The sequence below is a fragment of the Pteropus vampyrus genome, unplaced genomic scaffold (genome assembly GCF_000151845.1).
Source record: "Pteropus vampyrus isolate Shadow unplaced genomic scaffold, Pvam_2.0 Scaffold750, whole genome shotgun sequence".
NCBI classification, from domain to species: Eukaryota; Metazoa; Chordata; class Mammalia; order Chiroptera; family Pteropodidae; genus Pteropus; species Pteropus vampyrus.
This window is the reverse complement of record NW_011889531.1, coordinates 359,023-386,336: the sequence shown is the minus strand read 5'-3', so window position 1 is coordinate 386,336 and position 27,314 is coordinate 359,023. Positions and strand designations below refer to the sequence as shown.

At 37.9% G+C, this 27,314-nt stretch overlaps 1 protein-coding gene and 1 pseudogene across 4 annotated transcripts in view; both read left to right on the top strand.

Annotated features, from left to right (window-relative positions):
- Positions 1–27,314, top strand: part of AFF2 (AF4/FMR2 family member 2) — a 449,558-nt gene that overhangs the window by 370,502 nt on the left and 51,742 nt on the right. The window lies entirely within an intron of this gene.
- LOC111734066 lies at positions 16,096–16,214 on the top strand (annotated as a pseudogene).

The window sequence follows — 27,314 nt, the reverse complement described above, 5'->3', positions numbered from 1 at the left end:
CTGCCCTACAACAACAGAGCTGAGCATGGCCAGGCTGTTCTGCAGTGCAGCGCAAAGCCTATTAGGAGATCCTTTTGGAGAGTCCCATCACATACATAAGAGGTTCTCCTGCTGGTCCTTAGTGATAGGTGATAGATCTGTGAATATGAGTTTAACTCTTGCAAACTCGTCCAAGATGATGACTCAGAGTCTTGTATATTAGAAAAAGTGGTCAGTCAAGGCAATTGATGTGAATACTATTTCAAAATGTGGTGATTTTCTCTTGTGGATAGTGAATGCCTTGAAGAGAAATTTTACAAAGGCTTTGTGCAAGAGCAACATCATTGGACAACCGCTCTGTGCAAAATAGCAACTGCTCCAACACGTACACTCACCATCTCCTTTACCCTACTTTATTTTTTCTCTTTAGTGATTATCATCATACTTTATCTATCTACCATGTCTATCAGATTGATCTATTTAGCTATCTTTGTTTTGAGGTGTCACCTTCCATAGAATGTAAGGTTCATAGGAGTGAGAACTTTTATTCACTGCTGTAACCCTAACACCTTAAAAAGTACACGGCATATAGTAGGGGCTTAATATTTGTTGAACAAGTAAGTTTAAGCATCTAGGGATGTGACTTCGAAGTTCAGCCATCATAGTTTAGTATGAGGATGACGTGAGTCTCAGAGTAAGCCTGATTTTGCACTGCCCCCTGAACAGATGCCAAATTCATTAGCCCTCATGTGATTTACTAAGTTTTCCTGGAAGGGAATCAAAGTTTCTCTTAAAATAGTCTATATTCCATATTGGTTTAACTTTGGAATATTTTAAAGTTAGTTTTACTATCTTTATAGAGCTAGAATTTTACCTCACAGATGATTCCTCTGGTCTATAGCCACTTTTCTACTCAGGATATATTCCCATTCTTGATTTTGAAGGGAAGGCATTGAGGGGGTGTAAGATGTCAACCTCCCTATGCGTGGGAGTTATGCATAGACAGTTGCGTTTGATGCAGCAAGTATTTTCAAGAATGACAGAAGGCATACTTTTGCCACTGTGGAACAAGGAAACAGAAAGGTTGTTAAGTTAACAGTTGACCACACATGCTATTTCCTATTTTTGAAAGGCCATCTTAATGCTCAGAAATTAGCAGAATGGCGCACACAGCTGCCAATGGCAAAACACACACACTTGCCCTCTGTCTCAGAGCTGGGGAATATGAGAAGCACTTGATCTCTTCTTTCTCTTTCCCACCATACTTCATCATCATGGCGTGAAAAAACCTTTGGTAACGTTCCTTATGGGCCCATAGTTTCAGAAGATGGACGGCTCCAAAGTGGGCATCTCTAAGGGTGCTGATCCTTAAGCAAAGCTTGACACGCACAGTCACAGATAATTTCTAGCTACAAGGGTTTAGGCAGTATCTCTGTGGAGTGTTAAAACTAAACAAGCTTTCTTTCATTCCATGTTATTTCGTGAATGTGTAAGTAATTAAATCCTTTGGTCACATCTCAGTGATGAGGTTTTTAAAAATCGTTCACTTTATGTTGATGCATATGAGCACAACTAAAAAACAAAGACCATGTTTCGGGAAATAACACTGCTACAAGGTTAATTTTGCCTCATGCAGCATTTCCTAGAATTGAATTGCCTGATCTCCTCCCTCGGGGACTGCTCTTATGTTTGCAATAATCGAGTCTGATTTTATTGGAAAATCACCGCTGGATGAGGAACATACTCAAGAGGAAACTTTGCACACAGGATGAACTGATTCCTAGTGTCAGTGGCATGTCATCCAGGCTGGCACTGTTCGACTTCCCAATTTTTCTATTCATTCAGGCAACAGGTTCATTAGCAATCTTTCAGGCGGGGTAGAATAACTAGATGTATTATGGATATTTACTCTGAATTGTTTTGAGGACTTATTGGCTAACAGGTCAGTAATTGAATTGTAGCTTTGAGCATGCACGTTGGATATTTTACTAGTAGTGGCAGGACTCACTGTAGTTTTTGTTTCAAACGCTTATCATAAAACTATTTTGCATAATGATCTAGGACCTTGAAGATCCTGGATGGATGAGAGGACAGAATTATGGAGGGCAGGGTGAAAGAAAACAGGATGGTGATACTAAGTAGTGCAACTCTCACAGTACCTTCGTAGGCATGGCTCACGCATCAGTCATTTCCTGCTTGTGACTTTTTAATTATTAAAAGAATCCGGAATTATCTTGACAAAACAGTGCTGCACAACTAACGGGGAGACCCAAATTCACAAATGTACCCAGCTCTCAAACTCCACCAAGTAGAAACTGAGGATATCATAGACAGAATATATGGCGCCTCTGGGAGAGAGGAAGAGAAAGAAGAAACTAAAGAGAAGCCAGCCATCAGGGGGCTCTGGTAACATTAGGGTGACATTGACTCTGGAGGCTGGAGGAAAGGGACTCAAAATTTGATTTAATTCGTGAAGACAGGAGAGTTGGGGTGGAGGCAGGGAGGAGCCAGAAAGGATTGTTTTGTGAACAAGAAAGGGAAACAGCAGAGGGGATGCTCATCAAAGCATATAGTGCAACTTAGCCCTCAAGCTTCTCAAGCAAAACTTAGAATGGGAAGGTGAGATAAGATTTCCCTGCTCTGTTTCTGTTAAAAGTCTCTCTGCTTAGTCCACTCATTGGAGCACGAGAAAACTTGATCAGATATGATGTGCATAATGCCTCCTTTTAGGTTTGGAATAATTCACACATGAAGTGTAAAAGCCAAGATGTCGGTCTATGCTGACTGGTTGGTACCCTTCTTTTATGAATTTTGTGCCCAGATTATTACTATTATTTACTTTAACCGAGAGAGGGAAAGTAAAATAATTCCCAGGACCACTCACACAAAGCTTTTTAGCTACTGATGTAAGTGGCATATGGCTTAATACTTGGGTTTCCAGCAATCAAGAAGCAACCTTGTGCAATATCACCAGAGCTCAGCTCCCAGTGGGCATAACAAAGATGATTAGATATATTGAGTTCTTTGTGTCATTCAAAGGAAGCAGAATTGCATACATGTTGGTGTTAGCTTCCTCTCACTTCATTTCAATTTTCAATAACCAGTGCCATTACATGTAACGGTTTCTTCATAATGAAACTTCATGTCAAATTGGATTTGTCTTTCAAGTGAAAGCATATTGTGAAGCCTTCTGAAATCTGATCCTTGAAATAGTTTTTATTGTTACAAAAAATCATACATATACTCAAATGCCCCCCAAAAAGAATAATGCAGCAAATGAATAATAAAAAGAAAATCTCTCTGTTTGAAAGAAGAAGTTATATTTCTGCTTTTGATATTTGACAGGCCTGGGGAAAGAACTGCTCTGGTTCATCAAACTAATTTGGTTAATGGAACTACCACATGTAGCAAGAATGAATTTCGAGGAATTAGAAGAAAGTAAATACCCTTAACAAGAAACAATGCTAGGCATGATCTAATCCTTTGATGATTCAGATGGACCATACAAGGTGAATACTATGAGTAGTTCTCCACTGTGCCATTTGCACAGGAAATCTGGTTGCTCAAAATTTCTAGGTGCTCACTATTGGTGGGAATGTAAATTGGTGCAGCCGCTATGGAAAACAGTATAGAAATTTCTCAAAAAAATTAAAAATAGAACTATGATATGATCCATTGATTCAACTTGTAGGAATATATCTGAAGGAAATTAAATCACTATCTCAGAGAGAAATCTTCACCCCCATGTTCACTGCAGCATTATTCACAATAGCTAAGATATAGAAACACCCTAAGTTTCTGTCGACGGGTGAAAGGATAAAGAAAATGTGATACACACACACAGAATATTATTCAGCCATAAAAAAGAAGGAAATCCTGCCATTCATGACAGCATGGATGAAACTTGAAGTCATTGTGTTAAGTGAAACAGACATATAAAGTTAAATACTATATGATCTCACATGTGGAATCTAAAAACACTAAACTCATGGAAACAGAGAGTAGATTGGGAGTTGCCAGGGGAGGGGTGTAAGAGAAATGGATGACAGTGGTCAAAGGGTATAAATTTCCAGTTTTAAGATGAATAAATTCTGGGGATCTAATGTATAGCATGGTGACTATAATCAACAATGCTGTATTGTGTACTTACTTAAAAGTTGCTAAGAGAGATCTTAAAAGTTCTCACCACACACACATACATACACACACAACTGTAACTATGTGAGGTGATGGATGTGTTAACTAACCTTATTGTGGTAATCATTTTGCAGTATAGTATATCAACTCATCACGTTACACACCTTAAATTTATACAATGTCATATGCCAATTATATATCGATAAAGATGAAAAATATTCTAAGTGCTTAGATGTAATCTTCTCAGTTTCATTTCTCAAAGTATCCAGTTCTGCTTCTGGATTTGGCAGTTTGCTGTTAAATCACCTCTTTGGTCTACCCGCTTCCTACTTCCTCACCAAAACCATCTTTAATCTCACAATAATGTGAAAAACATTGTGGTAGTGTCCAGATAAATCAAGTGTCCAAATAAATCACCTGGACAATCTGTCTACTAATTATCCAACATGAAAATAATTAATTTGGAGTGGTTTTGCTATAGATTATGGAGAGCAGAACTTCTCTTACAGCTTTTTAGTGACATAAATGACAAGGAATGCAGATGTACTGATTCTTATCACCCTCGAGGTGGCAAGGCCCAAGAGATTTAGAGTCTCTTGACTGCAAACCATATTATTCCAATCCTTCCCTATGTAAACCAAGATGTGGAAAAGATTGAGAAACACTATTCTAGGGGTTTGAGTGTTAAGCATCCACGTTCATTTTTTTAAGATTACAAGTCTTCGAAGCAAGGTGACATACTCAGTAAAAGCTTAAAGGTCAAGGCTCTCTATTTTTTCAGCCAATTCGATAGGCTAGATTAGCCTTTCCTAAAGGGTGGTCCGCGGATAGTATTTTGAAAGATGTTAGTAAATGTTATGCAGGAAACAAAACAAGCGTGCACGTGTCGGGGCAGGTATTTGGTGAAGATTGGTCAAATATATATGGCAAATGCTTAGCTAAAAAAGTTTTCTTCCAAGTTGAACTTTGAGCCCTTAATATTGTAATGTATACTGTGCATCTCTAAGAGAGGGAATACAGTTTATTGCAGTGTTTCTCAAACTTATTTGACCTAGAAGTCCTTTATCTATTGAATATCAGAACCTATTTTGAGACACGGAGATAAGTAAAGCTGGGTTTGCATTAGTGATGCCACTCATCTGTGGATTAAGCAAAGTAATTCTCATTTGAGAGTACCCTACCGAGCCAGAGACAAAAGTTTCTTTAGTGAACTTATTGTTGGTATATGGAGCCACTGGAGCATAACCTGGAAGGTTCACCACCAGCCTACCAAGCAGGGCACTGAAGAGGCCAATAGTCTGAATCAGCTAGACAATGGTCCCAAGCAGAGAGCCTTGCAGTCACAGCCTCATTGTAAGCAGGTAAAGTGAACTGGAAAATTGGAGTTATGGTAAAATAAATTAGATAAATATGAATTCCCATATTATCTAGATCAGCATCCCCTGTAACGTCTATCCCTCTCTTAAAACACTCTTCATCATAGAGAAATGGAGTTTTTGAGATGATGACATGGTTATTTAAAATAGCTATTTTGAGAGAGAGTTCACATCCCATAAAATTTACTGATCTAAAGTGTACAATTCAGCAGCTTTTAGTATATTCACAGATTTGTGCAACAATCACCACAATCAATTTTAGAACATTTCCATCAGCCCAAAAGGAAACCCCGTGCTCATTAACTCCATTCTTCCCTCCAACCAGCCATTGCCACTCACCTCCTTTCTCTAGCGATTTGTCCACTCTGGACATTTCCTTTAAGTGGAATATGACATGTGGTCTGGTGTATCTGTCTTCCTTCACTTAGCATAATGTCTTCAAGGTTCATCTATATTGTGGCGTACATCAGTACTTCATTCTTTTCTATGAGGTAGTAATATTCCATTGTATGATTAGACTACATTGTGTTTATCTCTTCATCAATTGATGGACATTTGGGTTGTGTTCACATTTTGGATATTGTGAATAGTGCCACTGTGAACATCGGCGCACACGTTTTCATGTGAACATATGTTCTTAATCCGTTAAGGTATCACCTAGGAGCAGAATTGCTGGATTGTATGGTAATGCCTGTTTAGCCTTTTGAGAACGTGCCAGATTGTTTACTACAATGATGCACCATTTACATTCTCACCAGCAGTGGCTTCCAATTTCTTGATAATATCACCAGCAGTTGTTGTTATCTGTCTATTTGATTATTGCCATCCTCGTGGGCGTGAAGTGGAATCTCATGGTTTTGATTTGCATTTATCTGATGATTAGTGATGTTAAGCATCTTTACATGTACTTATTGGATAATTTTACATCTTCTTTGAAGAAATATCCATTCAGATCCCGTGTCTTCTTATTATTGAGTTATAATAATTATATATTCTAGATACAAGTTTCTTATCATATCTGTGATTTGCAAAAATGTTCTCTTTTTCTGTGGGTCATCTTTAAAATTTCTTGATGTCTTTTGAAGCACAAAGTTTCTAATTTTGATGAAATCCAATTTATCTATTTTTATCTTTTGTTGCTTGTGCTTTTGATATCATATCTGAGAACCCATTATCTAACCCACAGTCATGAAGGTTTGTACCTATAATTTCTTCTAAGAGTTTTAGGTCTTAGATCTTATTTTTAAGTCTTTGCTGCATTTTGAGTTGATTTTATATATGGCGTGAGGTAGAGGTCCAACTTCTTTCTTTACATGTAGAAATCCGGTTGTCTCAGCAACATTTGTTGAAAAAAAAAAAAAACTATTCTTTCCCTATTGAATTGTCTTGACACCTTTGTCAAAAATCAGTTGATCATAAATATAAAGGTTTATTTCTGGACTCATTTCTCTTCCATCGATCTATATATCTGTCCTTATTCCAGTATCACACTGTCTTGATTACTGTAGCTTTGTAGTTGAAATTAGGAAGTATGGTTCCTCCAACTTTGTTCTTCTTTTTGCAAGATTACCTTGACTATTCAGGGTCCCAATTACACATTTCTTAACTTCACTTTACCATATAGGCACTGCCTTTCTGTTTAGAAGGCAACCCTCGAGTAGATATTTAGACTTTGCACATGTGACACAAAGATAAAAGCCTTAGCTTAATGCAGAAGTGAATATTTCCAATTCCGAATCCAAGAGCCCCAAGAAAATGGGACTGGGAATCAGGCCTTAAGTCTATTTAATAGTTTCTGAAATAAGATGTACTCAAAGTCCTCTCCACATCTACGTGTTTACTCTGATTTGACTTTCTCTTCCAATGGTGCTGGAGACTGTGATTCCCCATAGCCTCCACTGTTGGTGACAACCATTAGCTAACTCTAACTAGGGAGTGTCACCAGGAAAAATAAGTCTTCCCTTTTCTACATTCCAAATATACAGTGGAGGAGTTTAATAGCATTTTAAGTATATTGAAAGATACTGCAACAAAAGTAATTTATAAGTTGATATGTTTAATGCTTAGACAAAATGACTCTATTGTGTGGATCTTTCTCAAAAGCATCTAATACCTTATGGATTGGTAAACTGGTGTTAAGTATGAATGGTGTTCTTTAATTCTGTAAACTGTTCATTCTACTTACAAAACAGGGGGTCGTATGGCTATCGTGTCACATAGTCAAGGCTTTCCAATCCATGCTTTTACTTCTTGGTGGTTTTCTATAATTTTATGAAATATTTTAATATGATAAAGTCATTCCAATTACACAGCCATTATAAGTTTTGCCAAGGTTGAGTATGGATCGTTTTGTGTTCATTAGAGCACAAAATTAGAATTTTCATTGCTGCAACTGTAAACACTGTTTGGCTCAAAGGAATCAAGCATTTTCTCATAAAATCTTGGATAACTGATCATTGGTATTTTCTCTGCTTTCCAGCATACTTGAATTTTTTGAAACTATCTTCTGTTTTCCTTCCCTGGGTATATTTCTTTTGGCCTGGAAGTTGAACAAGTGATTCTTTTCCAAATGGATGGCATGGCACACAGTGCATGAACTAGTGGGCACAGAGAAAATCATCCCCAGAGTCGGAAGAAAGAGAATAAATTATTTCTTTAATTTTCTCAGCTTTAGTTGGCCCCAAATCTGGCAGTTAGGCCTGAGAAAGTCTGGAAAAACCATCTGGCACACCTACATCTGTTCTCACATTTGCCAAGCAGGATTTATCAAAAATCAATGGCTCAAAAACATGAAACTCTTAAGAAGTGCTAATTTGTGGCTAAAGAATATTTCAAATGCTGCACCATTTGGTCCTCGTAGGATATAGTTTTGGTTTGGGGGAATTCAATGACTCTCTTTCATCTTACTCTCTTATATTCTCTGGTAAAAGAAGAAAAAATGGAAAGTAGTCCATATCTAAGGACCTTTTTTTCTCCCTCCCTTTGTCTTTTCAGATACTGGAATGACTTTGCCAAAGGGTTTAGATACCTTGGTGCTATTTATTAATGGACACTCAGATATCTCTGCTCTCTTCTCAGTCATTAGGGTGTTCTCAGCAAAATACCAACATTTGATTCTAAATTATTTCCCACTTACCATTCCCGTTCTCCAACCTTCTGCCTGCCACTCAAATTCAGTCATCTATAAAGAAGCCCTCCTCACTCACTACCTCCCCACGAGCAAAGAGAAGAGGACATTTACTATTCATTGCAGTGCTTTTTCTTTGCCAAGGTATATTCTGGTGCTTCAAACTCAAAAACAGCTCATTGACTTGCGGGTATCCAAAAGCCACAGGCAGAGGAACAAGTCTATTATGGGAAGCACATGACTCTGCCAGATTTCACTGACAGATTTTGAAGCCAGAGATAGCAATTGGCTGGCACTCTTCATGCATTAATGCCCTTTGGTTCTTGCTGTGCTCATTGTTACACATACTCCCTGATAAAGTACCTGGATATTTCTAAGACAATAAAACAAATAATGCCATTCATATACGAAAAACCCTGGGGCCTTTATGCCTCAAAATTAAATCTATACCACGACGGCCCATCTGTAATAGATAAAATTATAGTTTGATACAATTATAGATTGCATTTATTGGGTTTTGTAAATTTAGGTATTAAAATGGTTTACTTTTGTACCTTACCTGCCTGGTACAAGGGGTTAAGTTCCTGAATTACCAAAAGCACCTTGTTAAAAGGTGGTTTCCCTAATAACCTATCCCTCAATATTACCTCTAAGGTCAGCTTTATGGTATGAGTGCATGAATATTAAACTCTACTACTGTTTGCTGAGATTTGGAAACTAAAGCATAGCAAACCATGTCTGACTCGCTAGTAAGTAAAATAAAGCATGTGTGATAGATAAAATATGGGCATGTGTTAAAAATCGCAGTGTGCATTAGCAGAGTTGAACGGAGTCCCAGAAATTGAGCATAGGGAATCAAAAAATACTTCAGCTCCAAAGAAAACACATGATTGTTTGGTTTATAGGATGTATACAGTCTTTGCATAGAAGGGTTTTATTCTCTGCCAGAGAGTCCACAGTGTACCAAATATTCTGTCTCACAGGATCTCAAATCACTTTCTAATTCCAACCAAAAGCTTATATGTTTTTGAAGCTGATGAGCATCTCAACCTTAGAAGGGGGAAGACTGTTTGAGTGTATTTGTTACCAAAAAAGGAAGTTAAGGGCAGTTCTCTGGGGCTGTTTATCTTTTTTTTTTTTTTAAGAAAGTAGAATATGTCAAACTGAAGCCACAGCTCAGACTTTGACAGTTGCTAGCAGATAAATGGGGCCTAAATATATTTTAGGCTTCAGTTCTATAGACATAGATAATAACATTAGGAACGACCACCAGATTTTAGATTTTTCTATAAAAAATGAATTGAATTTCACCTTTATGCTGATAGATGGGCCTCAAATCTTCTTAGAGTGGAAGGGAAATTATGGGAACTCAAAATATAAAATTGACTGTATGAACTTTGATTTGTTTCAGGGACATAATGACCAAAGATAGTAAATAAACCTACCAGCTAATGAAAAGAGAATGATGAGACTTGCAAAATAATTCATTGCGTGCGTGTATTTGTGTGCGTGTGTATGTGTCCTTTTTGCACATGTCAACTTTCTGTCACTGAATGTGAACCTGTTTAATTTCAGGGTTCTTACCTGCATCTCATGCCTTCATCTAGATGAACGATGCTTGATTTTTATCGGATATGAAAATGAATATAATTTGGACAATTAGTACCTCTTCCAGGAAAGCATTCTGTATGGTTTGATGCACTTGAATGGAAATGGGTTAAGCCTATACGCTGCTAGATACTGTGGAGGATGCCAAAATAAGGACGCCAACACCCGCCCACAGGGTCATTAGAGTTTAGTTGTGGAGGGCAGGAGAGTTCAGATACACAGATGCTTCCACTTTCAGATAGATGCCAACTCAAGTGCGATACAGAATAATTTTTTAAATGTCAAAATCAAGCCAACCACCCCTCTCATGCATGCACGTGCACACACACGCGCACAAATCCTGTTGGTTCTAACAACCTTTAGATAATGTGGGCTCATGCTACTTTTGCTGAGTCTCAATGTTTTCGCTCTTCAGCTCTCTCAGGTTTTACTAGTTCTTCATAGGTTGAATATCAGCCAACAACCCTGTCAATTCCACTCAATAAGTAAGTGCATCTAACAAGACACTTGCACACACATCCAAATCTAACCATTCCACGGACAGTGATAAAAAGTAGATCTGTGTGATATTAGGTCGAATTAATTTAAAATTTGTTTTTAAGAGCAGCTGTCCAGTTTGCCTCAATTTCCTCCTGAACCAAATGCAAGAGGAAACTACATGAGCTCAAAAGGCTTCAGAAAGCTCTAATCCTGTCTAATTTCTGAATCCTTTCTGCTAATGTGTAGCTTCCTATCAGTGAGCAGCCATAAGGATACATTTAAAAATATCTACTTGTTTTATCCCAAATTTTAAAGATATCATCATAAGGACATGAGGTTATTATCTCTATATATGCAGAAAATTAGAAACGTAATTAGAACTTTTTAATCAATTTATAAAGAATCAGTACGTAGCACACAGTAAACACTTCTATTTATTTAGATAAATGGATGCAAGAAATAGTAATAGTGAAGCTTAGCCTTTAGGATGACACTTCCACAGAGTGTCACACACACACCAAGGGATGCTAATAGGTCACTCCAGAAGGAAATGCTGGCTGCTGACACTGTCGTCATGAGTCCAGGTCCCCTGCAAGGCTTTCAAAGAACCTGGATTACAAGAGGCATGGTCTGGAGAAGTGAAAAACACAGGCTCTAGTGTCTGAGTTCAAGTCCCAGCACTGCCCCTTCCCCACTAGGCAGCTTTGGGAAAATTGCCTTACCTCTCTTTGCCTCCCTTTCCTCATTGGTAAAATGGAATAAATGGTAGACCCTGTTTCATAGGGTGCGATAGAGATTAAATGAGTTAATATGGGTACGGCACTTGGAATAGTGGAGAAATACAAGTGTGTGTTATGATGCTCATCATAGTGGAGAAATACAAGTGTTTGTTACGATATGTTGGACAGCCTGCCAGCTGGATTTAGAGGCAAGAGCTCTGGGCCTGGTGTGAGAAGACCAGGATTTGCGATCTGGCTAGCTTTGTGACTTGGGGCAATTTTCTTAACTTTTCTCAGCCTTAGTTTCTTATTTCTAAAGTGGGATAATGTCTCCTATAATGTGTATAAAAATCCCTGGCATATGGCAAGTGCTGGATAAACATCTGCTGAGCCTGCTGGATACAGGTTCTTAGAGCAATTGCCACGAAAGCAAGCCACAATTCAGCTGATCAGATATTTCTAATATTTTCTTCGTTTTCTCTTACGACTCTGCTGATTCCCATGTACTATGTATTATGTAAAGAATAATTCCAGGGGTTGGAAAGCATCAAGGCTGTACTGGAAGTTTCATTTTAGTTCTAAGCTTGCTGTATCATAAAAGAAAATAACGAAGTATGTGTTGGTGTTCTTTGCCAAAAGCAGTCTAGCCACATCAAAGCCTGATAATTCTGTTTATTCAATCTCTTCTGAGATGAAAAGAGTGACAGGAAATTCTCCCACTCTGCATCACACTGCTTGCATGAACACCCAACTACTGACACTGGCCAAATGATGGCATAATTCAGGAGGGAGACCCCCACCCACCCAGTCAGATCACCTTTCTTATGCAAAGCAGAAAAGGAAGTTGTCAAAGTTCATAGGAGTCACTCTCATGGAGGATGTATGGGAAAATCAATTTTATTGCGGAGCTGAGATGGAAGTAGACACGAATGTCATGGTTTCTAAATGAAGACGTAGCATATGGAAAACACAGAAGGGAATTTATAGCTCATAATTATAGAGGATATGCGGTGGAGTCCATCTTGCTGGTGGTCGCAGCAATCCCACATCAAAGCATTGCCAAATTGCAATGACCTCCTTGCCATCATCCCAGCAATTGAACCTTGCACACCACCTCAATCCATATTCATTGATTTTTGTCGTGCAAATAGAAGCTGATTGGTTGATCTATTTGGGTGACCTCTTAGAATAAATGCCTTGATGTCACAAGGAAAATGTAGCTTATGAATTCTTCCCTGAAACTCTAATTGAAAAGTATACAAAGCATTCATCTGATGCCCTCCTCACTGCTCTGTTTCTTCTTAGATAAAGTATACAAAGCATTCATCTGATGCCCTCCTCACTGCTCTGTTTCTTCTTAGATAATTCATAAGCTACATTTTCCTTGTGACATCAAGGCTTTTATTCTAAGGTATCTTCAACTCTGATACCTAAGGCCTTGTTTTCTCAGTGATTGTGTTTGAGTTTTCTTTTTAATGAATTTTAATCATTAGTTTACCTTTCAGTGCCACTTTGAGTAATGTTAGGATTTTTTTTTCTTACGATGCTTGAGATGTACACTTTTCAATTTATCCAGAGAACTAATAGATCCTAGAAGGAAGAGAAATGGGGACCTTGAACATAGATATTTATTAATAACTACTAATGCTATGGCTAGCGAATTCTTCAGAGAGAGGGAGTATGGCTGAGGCGTGGTTCAAGGCAGGAAATATGTCTTGGCAGAGATCTCACTGCAGCCAGGCCAATAAGCATCACAATTTTTCTATTTAAATAAATAACTCTATTACCTCAGATGATTCTACCCTTTCTACTTTCTTCTCTCCCTTTTTATCTCTTTTATTATGTTTTTTTCCTTTCCTTTTTACTCTATGCCTGCCTTCCTTTCTCTTACCCATTTCCTCATAGTCCTCTCTTCTCTTTCCTTTTTCTCTTACTTCCTCACACTCATCTCACCAGGATTGCAACTTAACCTCGTTCTCATTGCACTGTCATCTATAATGCAAAAAGGAAGATAACTAAAGGCTGGGCTAGAGATAAGGGGCCTACAAATAGTCTCTTGTATTTAGTTATTATTTCGAGCACTAAACAGCAGTTCAATCACAGGCAAAGACATACCTTGCATTCCACATTACAGCCAGATGTTGACTTCTTTCATTGAGGGTCATGAAAAGTGTTTATAACGAAAGCACTGCCAAACTCCCTACTTTAGTAGACTGAACAAACGCTGTTATAATGCTTTTATGTATTCACTGTTAAATTGCACTTCATTTGAACATAACAATATTGGGGAAAGAGTGACTAAGTAGACCAAATTGCCATTTTTCAGGTGGCATTTCCATGCACTGAAATTATGAGACAAATGCAAAGCTGATTAGGGATTCTCCTTGTATTCCAGAACATACGAATGGTATCGAACATCTCCTCAGTGGAAGCTTTGGCTCTGTTTTTCATAAGCTTCCCACTCTGTTCATATACAAGACTGTATCTTAAATATAAACCTATCATCAGGTTTAGCAAATCAATACCATAAGAGTGTGAAATGTTCCCCAGAACTCTCCACAAGGGCATTTCACAGTAAAAGCAATTGAAAAAGAAGCTGCAATGGAATATCTTATGAGATAGCCATTTAGATCACAAAAGGGCCATAAAAGTCACAAGCAGTTTGTGTGAAACAAGGTTCATAATATAACCATACAGGACTTGCTGAGAAGAAAGAGGAAAATTGCAAACCAATTTGTGGTTATAGCTTTTTCTGTCAATTCTATTGGGATTTAAAACTTGTAAAAGGTAGAAACTTCTGCCAGCTTACATTATGTAGAGAGAGTATGATAACTATAATCATAGCAGCCAAACAAACACCAATTATTTGAAGCCAATAAAGTCTTTATTAACTTCAAAGCAATTAGTGCTTCTTGGGTTTATTTAGCCACAGAATGGGAAGGTGCCACCCAACATCAATTGTCAGTAACGTATTTTGGAGTCATCCCAGGATGTTTCATTTACATCTTTCAAAAACATTTTTGCAAATGGTAGATGACTAAACGTGAAATAGAGTAGATGAAAGAGTGGGCTTGCTTTTGAGAGCCCATATAGACTTCAAGATTGCAAGATGGCGTGCAGAGGCAGGCCGTGCTTAATATTTCATACTATTCAACGACCTGCCTTGTCCATTGTTTCAGGCTCTGCAGAGCCAGCCTTCACTGTGAAAGCAATCACAGCAATAATTACTGTCTACGCTGAGTGCCTGCTGGGCACCACACATTCTAGATGCATCACTTCTAATCAGTTCAGCACCTCTGCAAGGCTTTATTTTCTTTCTACAAATGAGAAGACCGAGGCTTAGACAGGTTATTCAGTAGTAATTGAAAACCCGACCCAGAGTTGCTTTGGTTCCCCACCTAGGGTCTTGCCAGGACACGAGGCTCTTCATCCACTTGATGAGTCAGTTGATAGCCAGAGCCACACGCCTTACAGTTTTCTACTTGGAACACCCTTGACATTACTACACTGGAATTTGATCTTCACCTTCTCCCACACTGGAGATGAGAGCTGACAGATCTCCTGGATCTGTACTTTTCTGCATTGCTTGTGCTAGCTCTAAATTAATCCCTCTAAACAGTAAGAAAGCTAATTAGATTACAATTGCAAGTCTTTTAGCATGAATCTTTATGATTCACTGTTGATTACAAGCTAATGCACTGCCTATCTACCCAGGTCTTTATTTCCATCTGAGCAATAAAAGTAGTTTCTGGCCTCCCTTCACTTAACATTTCTCGTAAAGAGCAGCACTCCATTAATGAAGACATATGAAATGAAATTCTGTCTCTGCTGTACCCAATCTGATTTCTTCAAACAAAGGAAAAGTAATACTGCCTCTTTTAATATCATTAGCAAACTCGACATTTCATAATTATCTTTGGTTGTAGTGTAGCTGAGGCACAAGTCTTGGTATTTTTGTATCACTTGTGATTCACTGACGTACTTTCTTCAAAAGGCAAAACAGATTCCACTGGGCACCCTTGTCATCTGTCTCCATCTAAAGCAGCCTTTCTGAGACCAGACAGAAATGTCTGCTTCCATGTTTTGCAGAATCCACAGTTATCCTAAAGTTCTGTGCCCGAAGGATGCTCTCTGCAGATGGCTCACTGGTTTTCACTTAGCTGGAGGCCAGCCCAGAACCGGAGCCCAGTAGGTGTTATCCGTGTTTCTCATCTACAAAACCAAAGATGGAAAGAAACCCAGATTCATGAGTAGTCCAGAAGAATTCTCGAAGTTCCCATCCAGGGCTCACAGCCAGCTTCTGACAGGCCCTACAACATGAATCGCCCAAGTGCATAAAGTGGGTGGGCATCTACTACATGGAACACTTCGAGGCAAAAAGTCAGCACACTCTGCCTGGTGGTGCCATGTAGCATCATAGTCTCGAGCAGAGCTGTGTCATCAGAAGCCAGGTATCAGACAGATCCAGGCCATCCTGACACTGCTGTGTACTAACTCCATGGCCTTGAACTTGTCTAGTTTCCTTCAGGGGCATCAGTTCCTTTATCAGTAACTGGAGATAATAATTTCTGCCCTAGCCCCCTCACAAGGTTACTTCAAGGAACAAGAGAATGTTCTTTGTCCAAATGATGTATAAACTATAAGAAGCCATAAAATAGCATGAGATTAAGTCTACGGCCATGTTACCCTGAACAAGCCAGATCTCGTCTGATCTCGGAAGCTAAGCAGGATTGGGCCTGGTTAGTACTTGGATGGGAGACCACCTAGGAAGACCAGATGCTGTAGGTTTAAAAAAATTAAAAACAAAATAAAAAAATAAGGGATCGTAAACTGACAAGGTCCTTGCAATCTGTGAGGTCAACCAAGGGTTGCCTCGCCTAAAAAAAAAAAAAAAATAGCATGAGATTATTCTCATCCTATATTGGCCAAAGGAGTGGATGAAATATCAGGCTTCACCATGGCCCAGGCTGCAATAGACTTTAGAGAGTGTCCTGTAAGTCATCTGGAAAAGCTTTCACCTTGAACCACATCAACAACTCTGAGCAAAGGGGGAACAAAAGCAAAAGTGGAGGCCCTGGTGGGGGTTGGTGTCACACAAGGCACTTGCTATTTCTAACCTTTGAATTTCAATTTTCTTGGTCCCAAACAATGTACATACATAACAAATAAAGCAAGGACTCTTTGAAGCCTCTGGCTAGTGGAACTGCATAAATATATATCATTTCTCTAATCACTTACCTGTCACTGATGGCGTTTTAAACAACACAGTGCACCTGGTCCCGTGGCCACTAAGGCAGTGTTATTTTGGTAGCTGCTGACTTCATATAGGGACTTGGGATGAGTGATATTTTTGCAATCTCAAATGCCTCTTAGTAGCGAGTTTCATTCATTTCATCAAAAACTGCATATATTTTACAAGTGATTGTGCTAATGTGGGCATTTAAGAATTCATATGCAAGCCATATTTGTGATTTGCATTCTCAACACTGAGTTATTTCACAGTATCTGCCTGTTGCAGTGCATCGATATTTTAAATAATATCTCTGCTTCTTAGAGTACAAAGGAAAAAATGTGAAAGTTTTAATAGCCATTATAACCCATTTATCAGAGTGGCATAGTTATAAATAGTACTTATCCAATTAATCGGTAACCTTAGTTTTCATATAAACACAAATCACACCAAGCTAGTATCTCCTAATTTGCATGTCTTGCACAAATTTTATCATCTATAATGACTGATGTTGTTGAAATAAATTTACTAATGTGACTTAAAAAGACAAAAGGAAATTATCTTGTTTCCCCTTGTGATTGTTAGTAAGAAGAAGGCTGAGATGCATGTTTTCTATCCTGCTCCAAGTATTGTATCCCACTTGGAGTGGGGGTGGGGTCCTCCCTCAAAAAGGAATCAGGAAGTAATGTCTTTTGACCAGCTGAGTGCTGGAGGACTGGCTCAGAGCACCGTTATGGGAAGGTTCCAGTCTAAAAGAAAAGGAGTGGCGATCACAGTGTGTTCATCCTTAAACCCAACCATCTGTGTCATTGGGACTTTATTTCTATCTTTTTGCTGCTATCGCTGATATGGGGAAACATGACTTAGGCCATTGTCAGCCTCAATATGGCAAACATGTCATAGACTCCACTGGGAGCCAAGAGACTAGCGCTTTCCCATCAAATCTGTGTCCAACTCAGCATGTCCCTCCCCTCTGTGGGCCCCAGTCTATTCTGCTGTTGAGTGAGAGTGATGGATGAGACATTATCCAGGTCCAACTCTCAAAAACTCTACATGGATTGTTGTCATTTCGGATTTGCTTCCAAGAGTGACTAATATGGGAACTGAAGTTACCCATAGTTTGAAATTGGGTATGGCCCGAGACCATTTAATCTCCCAAGAATTGTACAGATTAGAAACCAGTGAGAATTGCTTTTGGTTCCTTGGAAACCTGTTGAGAGGCTACTGCTCTTCTTTGGGTTTGGAAAGAATGAGTCATGTGGGCATCTACCACTCTCTTTGTTGTTCCATTCTGCATATTAGGAAGAGCTCTGGATTCAGACTGACCTAGAGTTGACTACTAGCTCTTCCAATTATTAGCTGTGTAATTTTAAGCAAGTTTGCTTAACTGACCCAAACCTCAGGGTCTGGGAAACTGGATCCAGCTACATACACTCTAAGGAGCCTTCCTTGCCACCCCCCAATGTCAAACTCATAGACTACCTCTCTGCAGTTGGGTTCACCTGGTTTCAGCACTGTTCCTATCTGTTCAGAGAATTATTGTGAGATAATCAAGGTAACTTGTGTCAAGTACTTAGCCCCTGGCACAGAGTAGTTGCTCAATAAACAGGCACTCTTATCCCTGTTATTGTTAGCAGTTTCCTTTGTCAGTTTTTAAATCCGCCAACCTTACCTAATTCACGAAATGCACACTTTTATATTTATTTACATTTATTTACATTTATTCATGCATTCATGCATCAAATGTTTATGGGATAACCACTAGATGCCAGGCACTGTTCTAGGAGATAGAGATACAATGAGAAACAAAATAGTCTGAAGCTGTGCCCTACTGGAGTTTATATTCTATCGGGTGGATACAGATAATAAATGACATAAATATATAAAGATAAAATATGTTAGAAGTTGACAAGTGCTATGGAGAGAAATCAGGAGACAGTGCTAAAAAGGGATGGAGTTGCATTTTTATTTTTTTATTACTATTATTTTTTTGGAGTTGCATTTTTAAATAGGGTGGTTGAGGAAGGCCTCACTGAGAGCTGGTGTCTGAGTAAAGACCTAAAGGGAATGAGGGAATGAGTTTGCAGAGATTTGGGGGAAGATCATTCCAAGAAGAGGACTAGCACATGAAAAGACTCTGAGATGGGCTAGGACCTCATGTGCCTAGAAACAGTAAAGAAAATAGTTCAATTGAAGCAGAGCAAGGGTGAGAATGTTAGGAGAGGAGGTCGTACCATTGTATGAGAGCTGGTAGGCCATTGGAAAGACTCTAAGTTGAAAGTCACTGGAAGATTGTGAGTAGAGGAGAGACCTGATCAGATTTATGTCATGTTAGGATCACACTGTCGCTATTGAGACTATGATTGTCAGAGGTAGAAGCAGAGAGAATAATAAGTAGATTATTGCCATAACCCAGGTGAGAATGATGGTGGCTTGGACCAGGTTGGCGAGGTTGGTGAAGAGTGAATGGATTAGATATATTTGAGGAGAGAATAGATAAGATTTGCTCATGGGTTGATTGAATGGTGATAGGAAAAAATACAGAAGTCAAGAATGATTCCAAGATTTTTAGCCTGTGATTCTAAGACTTTTAGCCTGAACACTTGGAAAGATGCTATTGCTATTAGCTCCATAATTTATTACAATCATTATTTAACAGCATGATAACAATATAGAAATATTTGAATAATTTTTCCAATACATGAACTGAGAGAATGTTAGTTGCTCGTTAGCTTTCTAATACCAACATTGAAGGAGAAATACAAAAGGACATTTCTCTTAAGCCACCTGCTCTCAAATTTGGACATACATCCAAATCATCTGTGAAGTCTCTTAAGAAATCTAGATATGAGGTCACTTGCAGACCTATGGAATCAGACTCTCTGCTTTAAGCACATGCGCATGTATACAACCACATACACCATTTTGTCACCGTTATGTTTTTAGACCGTGGAATCAGTGAAATTTTGGCTTGTGGCTGATCACGAACCAACTCTCAAAACAAAATAGTTGGTTGTTTTAAATAAAATGATTTCCATCTCTGGGTTGTCAATTTTCAGCAGCTCCTGTCTACCACCAAAGCAAAATGGCCACAGCCAGCGGGATCAAGATGGGTGTTTAGGAGATTGATTGCTTCACTCACAGGACTTCAATTTGCTGAACCTCAGTTCACCTTCTGACAATTCGAGAAATGGATTAAAAATCCCCAAGATCCTCTACAACTGTACGATATAATAACTCTGCTCTGTTTTTATAAAATTGTTACTGAAAGGCCATTTGCCTCTTAAAACTGGGTATTTCAAAACCAGAAACCAAAATGATAGTGATGAATATTTTATTTAAACTACATATTTGAGTTAATCCCAAGTTAATTCAATATAGCATAGTAGCAAAACATCACAGCCCTTAAAATCAGAAACACCTTCATTCAAATCTTGACACAAGTTGCTTCACTTCTCTAAACCTCAGTTTTCTTACCTGTCAAATGAGGATGATAATACTATGTGCACCATGGAGCTGCTGTGAGGATTAAGTGAGATTTCATGAAAACTGGTTGGCATAGGACCAGTCACACAGTATGAACCTAAAAATTAGTAGCTATCATCACCATCATTGCTAACTTAAGCATAATTAGTAAACAGTATGCCTTTTCAATTGTCATTAGAGAAGGCTACAGATAATTTTATGAAAACATGTTTAAAGATTTTAGTACTTTTCTCCAATAGTTCTGTCTGAAAATGCACATATGGACAGGTAATTAGCTGAAATAGAGCTGAACTTTGCAAAGTGCGTTCTGGCAAAACAAACAGAAAAACAAACAAAAAGTGGAATTGTTTCTTCCTAGCCACTTACTGGCTGTGAGACCTTGGACAAGCCACGGCACATAGTAAGAACTCAGTAAAACTAAATAGTATTTGTATTATGGTTATTATATTACATGTTGGTGGTAATGGTGGAAAAGAACGTTTAGTGATAAGAGACTGTTGGATAAAAGAAGATGTACATCATATCCTAATATCTTGTGCAGGTCTTATATTCAGGCATCTAACTCAGGAGAAGAACCTAACCTATTTTAAAATTAAATGTATATGAAACTTTCTTGATAGGCTTGTCGATAGTCTAACAAAGAGCTTATTTTTTTGTCATTTGAAACATTTACTAGAAACCTATGCATTTTTAAAAAAGTCTAAGCCCAAATTTCATATCCCTGCCATTCTTCTCTATGTCAAAATCTCATTTTCAGAGGTAATGCTTTTGGTGCTCTCTGCCCTCCAGGACAAGTCCATGTATCACCCCATACCAGCCTTCCCACAGCTCTCTTAGCAGATTCCGTCCCCTCACCAAAAAAATCTCTGTGATCTTTCTTCCAGGCGACATGCCTCCTCCTAGAGGCTGGAGAGGATGTGAGAACTTTGTGTCAACTCATAGCCCCAGCTCTGTCCCTGCTATGTAATCAGAAGCATGCCTGCAATTTGAGTGTTTCACAATAATTGCTATGTTTTCAATAAGAATGATAAAAAAGCAGATATAAAAGCAAATATCAAGGCCTCTGGCTGACAAAAGCAGATTTCAGAGAGAAATGTGAAAATAGAAACTTACTTCAGCAATAAAGAGAGTATATTTTATACTCCAGGTTTTTTTTTTTTCCATTTTGTAAAATCACGACTTTCTAGTAAATGACATCCCAGAAGATATTTATCAAAGCAGGAAAGCTGCGGAAGGAGCACCTTGCATTCGCTTTAATATTTTGCCTTTTCTTTTGACATTTTCCTGCCCGGAGATCTAATTCCATTAAATATGTACATTTTTTTTTTTTTGGCTGAAAGTCTTCTTCATGTATCTTTCAGATAAATCTTAAAAGTACATAAGGTCTGTAGGGCACCTTTTTTTAAGTGCAAATGAGACACAGTAGAATATTGTCTATGAGGGTTTCCAAGTAATTTATATTCCTGCAGAGCTTTACCTTGCACTCTCTGTGATAACGATAAGGGAAAAGATAAGATTCCAGTGAACCTTCTGCGGAGCACTGTCAAACCACATTAGTCATATTTAATATCTGACATACAGGAACTTACTTGGGCTGATCGCTACTTTGATTGGCTTTATTAAGCATTGTCATGACTATAACTTTCGCCTGATGGACAAGGTAAATAGACGTGTAATAAAGTGTCAGGTTAGCAGTGTGCTGGGTAATATTCCATTATGCCTTCGCACATGGGCATCAGTTGACTCCTCTGCTTTAGCATTACACTTCTCTAGGACCTCGGAGTATAAGTGTTTGCTAAACTGGAAGAATTACATTCTGTAAACACTGTGGGTGAGTTGGGATGTGTCCAAGTAGACTTTTCACGCCTAAAACCTTCCATACATAATTTCTTCTATTTTTCATTCCCTACATCTTCTACTATTTCCTGTAGTCATTATGGGTAGAGTAGGGTGGTAGCTGTAGTTGGGGGGACTCAAAGTTGGAGTTGGATGTAGGGGTAACCCACATTTGTTTGCTGTGCAACAGAACTACTGCTCCATTACTCCATATTTTCTAGGTGTTATCTTAACAGCAGACCTCAATAAAACAAGAAAAACTGCAAAGTCACTGAATAATTAAAGTTAGTCATAACACCAAGAAACTACTTCAGGGGTTGGGTGTTCAGCTTGGCATGTGACATTACTCAGAGGATTGTGGTGCAGGCTCCAGCCTCTTCAGGCAAGCCAGCTCAATTGATGGCTTCTGGCCCATGGCCATATGGGACAAGAGAAGAGACCACAGTTAAGAGTAGTTTTTCCTTTGCATTCTGAAAGCAGGAATGTGATAAAAGGTTCTTTGTTTTAACATGACCCATCTGAAGACAATGGACTGAGAGCAGATCTTGAGTTCTCACCACATGCTCTGTGTCTTCTCTTGCCATTGGATAATTGCCATAGCTTGACTCGACTAATTTTCTTATCACCAAAGACAAGGATGTGTCGAAGTCAATGCATGGTAGAAAAGACGGTGGGAATGAGGGGAGAGCACAAAATCTGTTGCTTTTGCAAAATTGTCATCGAAAGGATAGCCAGAACATAAATGATACTGTTTTGGATTCAAAAGGGTAAGCAGGTGTCTTTGAAGTCCCAAATGAGCTATGTACAAGCTTGTACAAACAAGTGCAGAATCAGGCCTGTTTGTTATTCACACAAACAGAGTTTAAACCATCTGAATTCCACAGTTCCCAGAATTCAGATGGTGCACAATGGTCCATAATGAGCAGCACCTGTGCTTACCTCAATTACCAGACAGTTTTGAACAACAGCAGAAAGGGCTTACTAGAATTTTTTTTCAATAATAGATTTAGTTATGTCTTTCATAATTGGATTCAAAAGCTCAAAATTTCATTTTGCAACTTGTTCATAAAATTTGTATGAAAAAGTCTGGCATTTATTCAAAAGAAATAGTCTATGAAGGAAAAATTGCAAAACAGCCAACTGCTGGTAACTAAGCAGCCAAATTATAGTCCAAGCACTTGGCAAATACACCATCTTTTTATTATTTCAGTAATTGAATTTCTGTTAAAGCGTGGAGCATAATTTAACATGAGGAATTTATTTATAATACAATAGCATTTCAGTAATAAATGCATTATTATTGTCACTTTTAATGGAGTCTTATGTATTCCCTCTGAGACTGTGTGGCAGACTTTGAGACAGCCACTGCACCAGTGTTGTTTGTAGACAATTGAATTAATTGGAGACAGGGTCATTAACTCGACCTGAATACCTCTGATTGCTTCTGTAAATAAGGTTAGAGAGCAAATGGCTAATCTTAGTTGTCATTATAGATTCCTCTTACATTTTCACACTGCCTTGTATATTAAGATCATTTTGCTAAGCAGCTTTTTAGACTCTCCTCATATTTACAGTATTGTCTTGCGTGGCATATAACCATAATTGTATCAGACTTATATTACATTCTCCATATCTTTATAAAACATGATACTAGAAAAGAACCTATGTTGAAATCAACTCATAAAAACCATCAGACCAGTAAATGAATAAACCACAGTGTATAAACCATCATATTAAAGGGAAGTAAAATCACAGAGCAAAAGTTGCTTTGGTCTCCTCTTGCAGATCTGTGTACAATTTGGAAACACAATTAACACAAGATGGGCTCCCAAAGATACCATCTCTAAAAGAAAAGCACAGCAAGGGAAGCAGTGATTAAAATCTCTTTATGTTTCAGTTGATGCTGTGCCCTTTCTTGCCCTCTTCTGTAACAATATTAATAACATGCAAATTACAGGAGGTCGGGTTCTTTCTCCTTGCTCATTATATAATGGAGTTAACTGAGAACTGTTTGAAATATAGATATTAAAAACTTTGAAATATTTGATTTGTAATGTTATTTTTCATAGCATTAGCCTGTTATAGGCATATAAGATTATTTAGAGGAGGTTTGGGGACAAAATTCTCCCATTATAATGACTCAAATAATTCAAAAAGGCAGAGACTGAAAACATTTCTAAAACTGGACTCTCTCATGTCATTTTATAATATAATTCGGAAATAAAAGACCATTAAAAATGGACAGTATTATGTTGAATAATGAGACTTACAAGTAAGATACCAAAATGAGACAGAGGAAGAAGAAGAGGGAGAAGAGGAAGAGGAAAGAAAAGTAACTCTATGCCTTGTTATTTTTCTGGACAAGATAAAAATTTATTGAAAATATCTAGGAGAGCATCAATATTAGGTATATATTAGATCATCTATACTACTTGAAGAGTAGGCCAATTCTATATAAACCATAGTTCCAGCACCAGGAATTTATCATCATCCTACCCCCAACTGGAAGCCTATTAGTTTTTTTTTTCTCCAGCTTTATTGAGGTATGAATGACAAATAAAAATTGCATATATTCAAGGTGTACAATGTGATGTTTTGATATACATAGATATTGTGAAATAATTACCACAATCAAGCTAATTAACATTTTCATCTCCTCACACAATTACTTTATCTTTTTGGTGGCAAAAACACTTGAGGTCTACTCTCTTAGCAAATTTCAAGTATACAATACATCATCACTAACTATAGTCACCATGCTGTATATGGATCTTCAGAACTTATTCATATTATAACTGAAAGGTCATACCCTTTAACCAACATCTCCCCCTTTGCCCCATTCCTCAGCCCCTGGCAACCAGTGTTCTACTCTTTGCTTCTATGAGTTGGAATTTTTTTAAAGATGACACAGATAGGTGAGAACATGCAGTATTTTTCTTTGTGTCTGATTTATTTTACTTAACATAATGTCCTCCAGGCTCATCCACGTTGTTGCAAATGGTAGAATTTCTTTCTTTTTCAAGGCTGAATAATATTCCATTATATGTATATATATACACACACACACACACACACACACACACACATCACATCACTTTTTTTTATTCATTCATCTGTTGACAAATACGTAGGTTTTTTCCATATATTAGAAGCCTATCAGTTTTCATGAGTTTCATGGTTATTTGAAAGAGTTCCCATTTCCTTTGTATATTTAATGAATCATATCTGACAGATAGAAAAATAACCACTACTTCAGTTCTTTCAGACTTTTTGCCTTTACATGTCCTTATTTGTAAAACTAACCTTTGTGTGTGTGATGAGAACTTGAGTAACATTTGACTCATACATGTGAATGTAAATTTGTGTATGCTATTAAAATATGGCTAGAAGAACCCAAATAGGGTTAATATAAACATTGGCCGGCCACAATATCTTCTTTATTAAATGACTAATGGCCAACATGTACTACAGAAATCAACATTTCTGTCCTTAGCTAATATCAATAGTATTTTTTAATTAATATTATGCATCTCACTTGAAGGATTATACTTCTCCCAATACTGTTTTATTTCTTAGCCATTTTAATTGATGCTGAAATTATTCTACTTTTTTTGGTATTTGCCATCTTGGATTGTAGCCAATAGATGTATATACACTCACATACACACTCATTCAAATGCACAAACACACACTTTCATACATTCACAAGCATGCACACACACACACTCACTCAAACATGGGCACACACACATTCTCTCTCAAACACCTTGAATTTAGGCATAGTTTCCTGAAATACATATTGAAATATAATTATAGTCAAAGGGCACATTTTAATACATAATCTTTCTGGAAAATATTTTTTTCCACCAATTTTTTGTCCATTTCCAACTGTCAGAGTGATGTACCAGGGTCTTATCCTTATGAAGCTAGAGCAATGTAGGCTCCCGGAAACTGCAATGGCATTTGAGATATTGATACCATCAGGCTAGAAAACATACATCTCAGTTTAAAAAGTACATATCTTATCTGATTTGCAAGTGAGCATATTTTTTCTTGTTTTGGACATTTAACATCTGTTCCCAACCCCAAGTTGTGAATGTCTTGTCTTCACTGTAATCCCTGAGATGTACATATGTTTGGGCTTAGCTGGTAGGGACCCTGTATAATTGCGACTTGCTATTGATGTAACTCTCAGGACATGCAGATTCCCAGGTTTTTCTGATGTCCACGAATGTAATTTTCTTAACCTCAGAAGGCATTTTTAATTGTCTGTTTTGAAACCCTTTTAATTCTAAATTCTGCCTTCTTTGGAATTGCTAAATTCCTCAAACTCTCTGCAGGACAATTCCTCCACATGACAAATTATTCTTAGTAACAAAACCAAACACCCTGGCCTTATTATTGTTAACCTGTTTGTCATTATCACAGACCCTTCTAGTTCTTAGATAAATGCCTAAGTTTGTTTCCATTTCTTTCTATGTCAGCTTTTAAGTGGCTCTGGATTCATTTGTAATATGGGATTGCCATTCTTGTTGCTATTGATCTAGATTCAAGTGTAAGCTCTGCCGTTCCATATACATGAGTCAACGTAGAAAAAGGCTGCCTGTACTTAGCTATCTTATTACTGATGGCCATGATCAGACTTTTCCTCTTGACATCAAAAATGCGTTGGGTGCAAGATCAAATGAGCTCCCCAAGTATGAGGAAAATGTGGTCCCCTCTTCTCTCATTTGCACTTGACCTCCTTTACTTTAGCATTGATGAAAAAGGAAACTATTAGCTGTAAGGTACAATTTTCAGGCAGATAGCATTACGGGATTAAAGAGCCAGTATTTCCTTTGCTGTCATTCAAAATAACTGGAGTAGGAAATTCTGTTTAAAATAGCTGGGCTTTTTTGACTTAGAGAGCTTCTGTATAGAAGATTTAAGATGTCAGTTTTAAATATGACATTGATAGTCTTAGGCAAAGAATGGGAGTGAATTCTTGTAGAAACTGTCATTTTTTCCTGCCTGTTTATTAATGGATTTTGTGATTTATAGTAAATGCTGGGGAGGATTTTCAGGCCCATTTATCATGGGAAGGGAACACCTTCTTGTTCTTAATGTGAGTGTGTCATAATTAGCAATGCATGTGGACTAGGAGATTTAGTTCTGTCTTCTGTGAAAGTCCTTCAACCTCATATTTAATCCCAAATTGATTGAATATTTTTTCTTCCATGAGGAAATTAATTATGCCACTAGAAAAAAATCATCAACTAGGAAGGGAGTTAATATCAGGCATGATGTAGACTGGGCTGGTTAATGTATCAAAATGATATGACGAGAGTAGATCACAT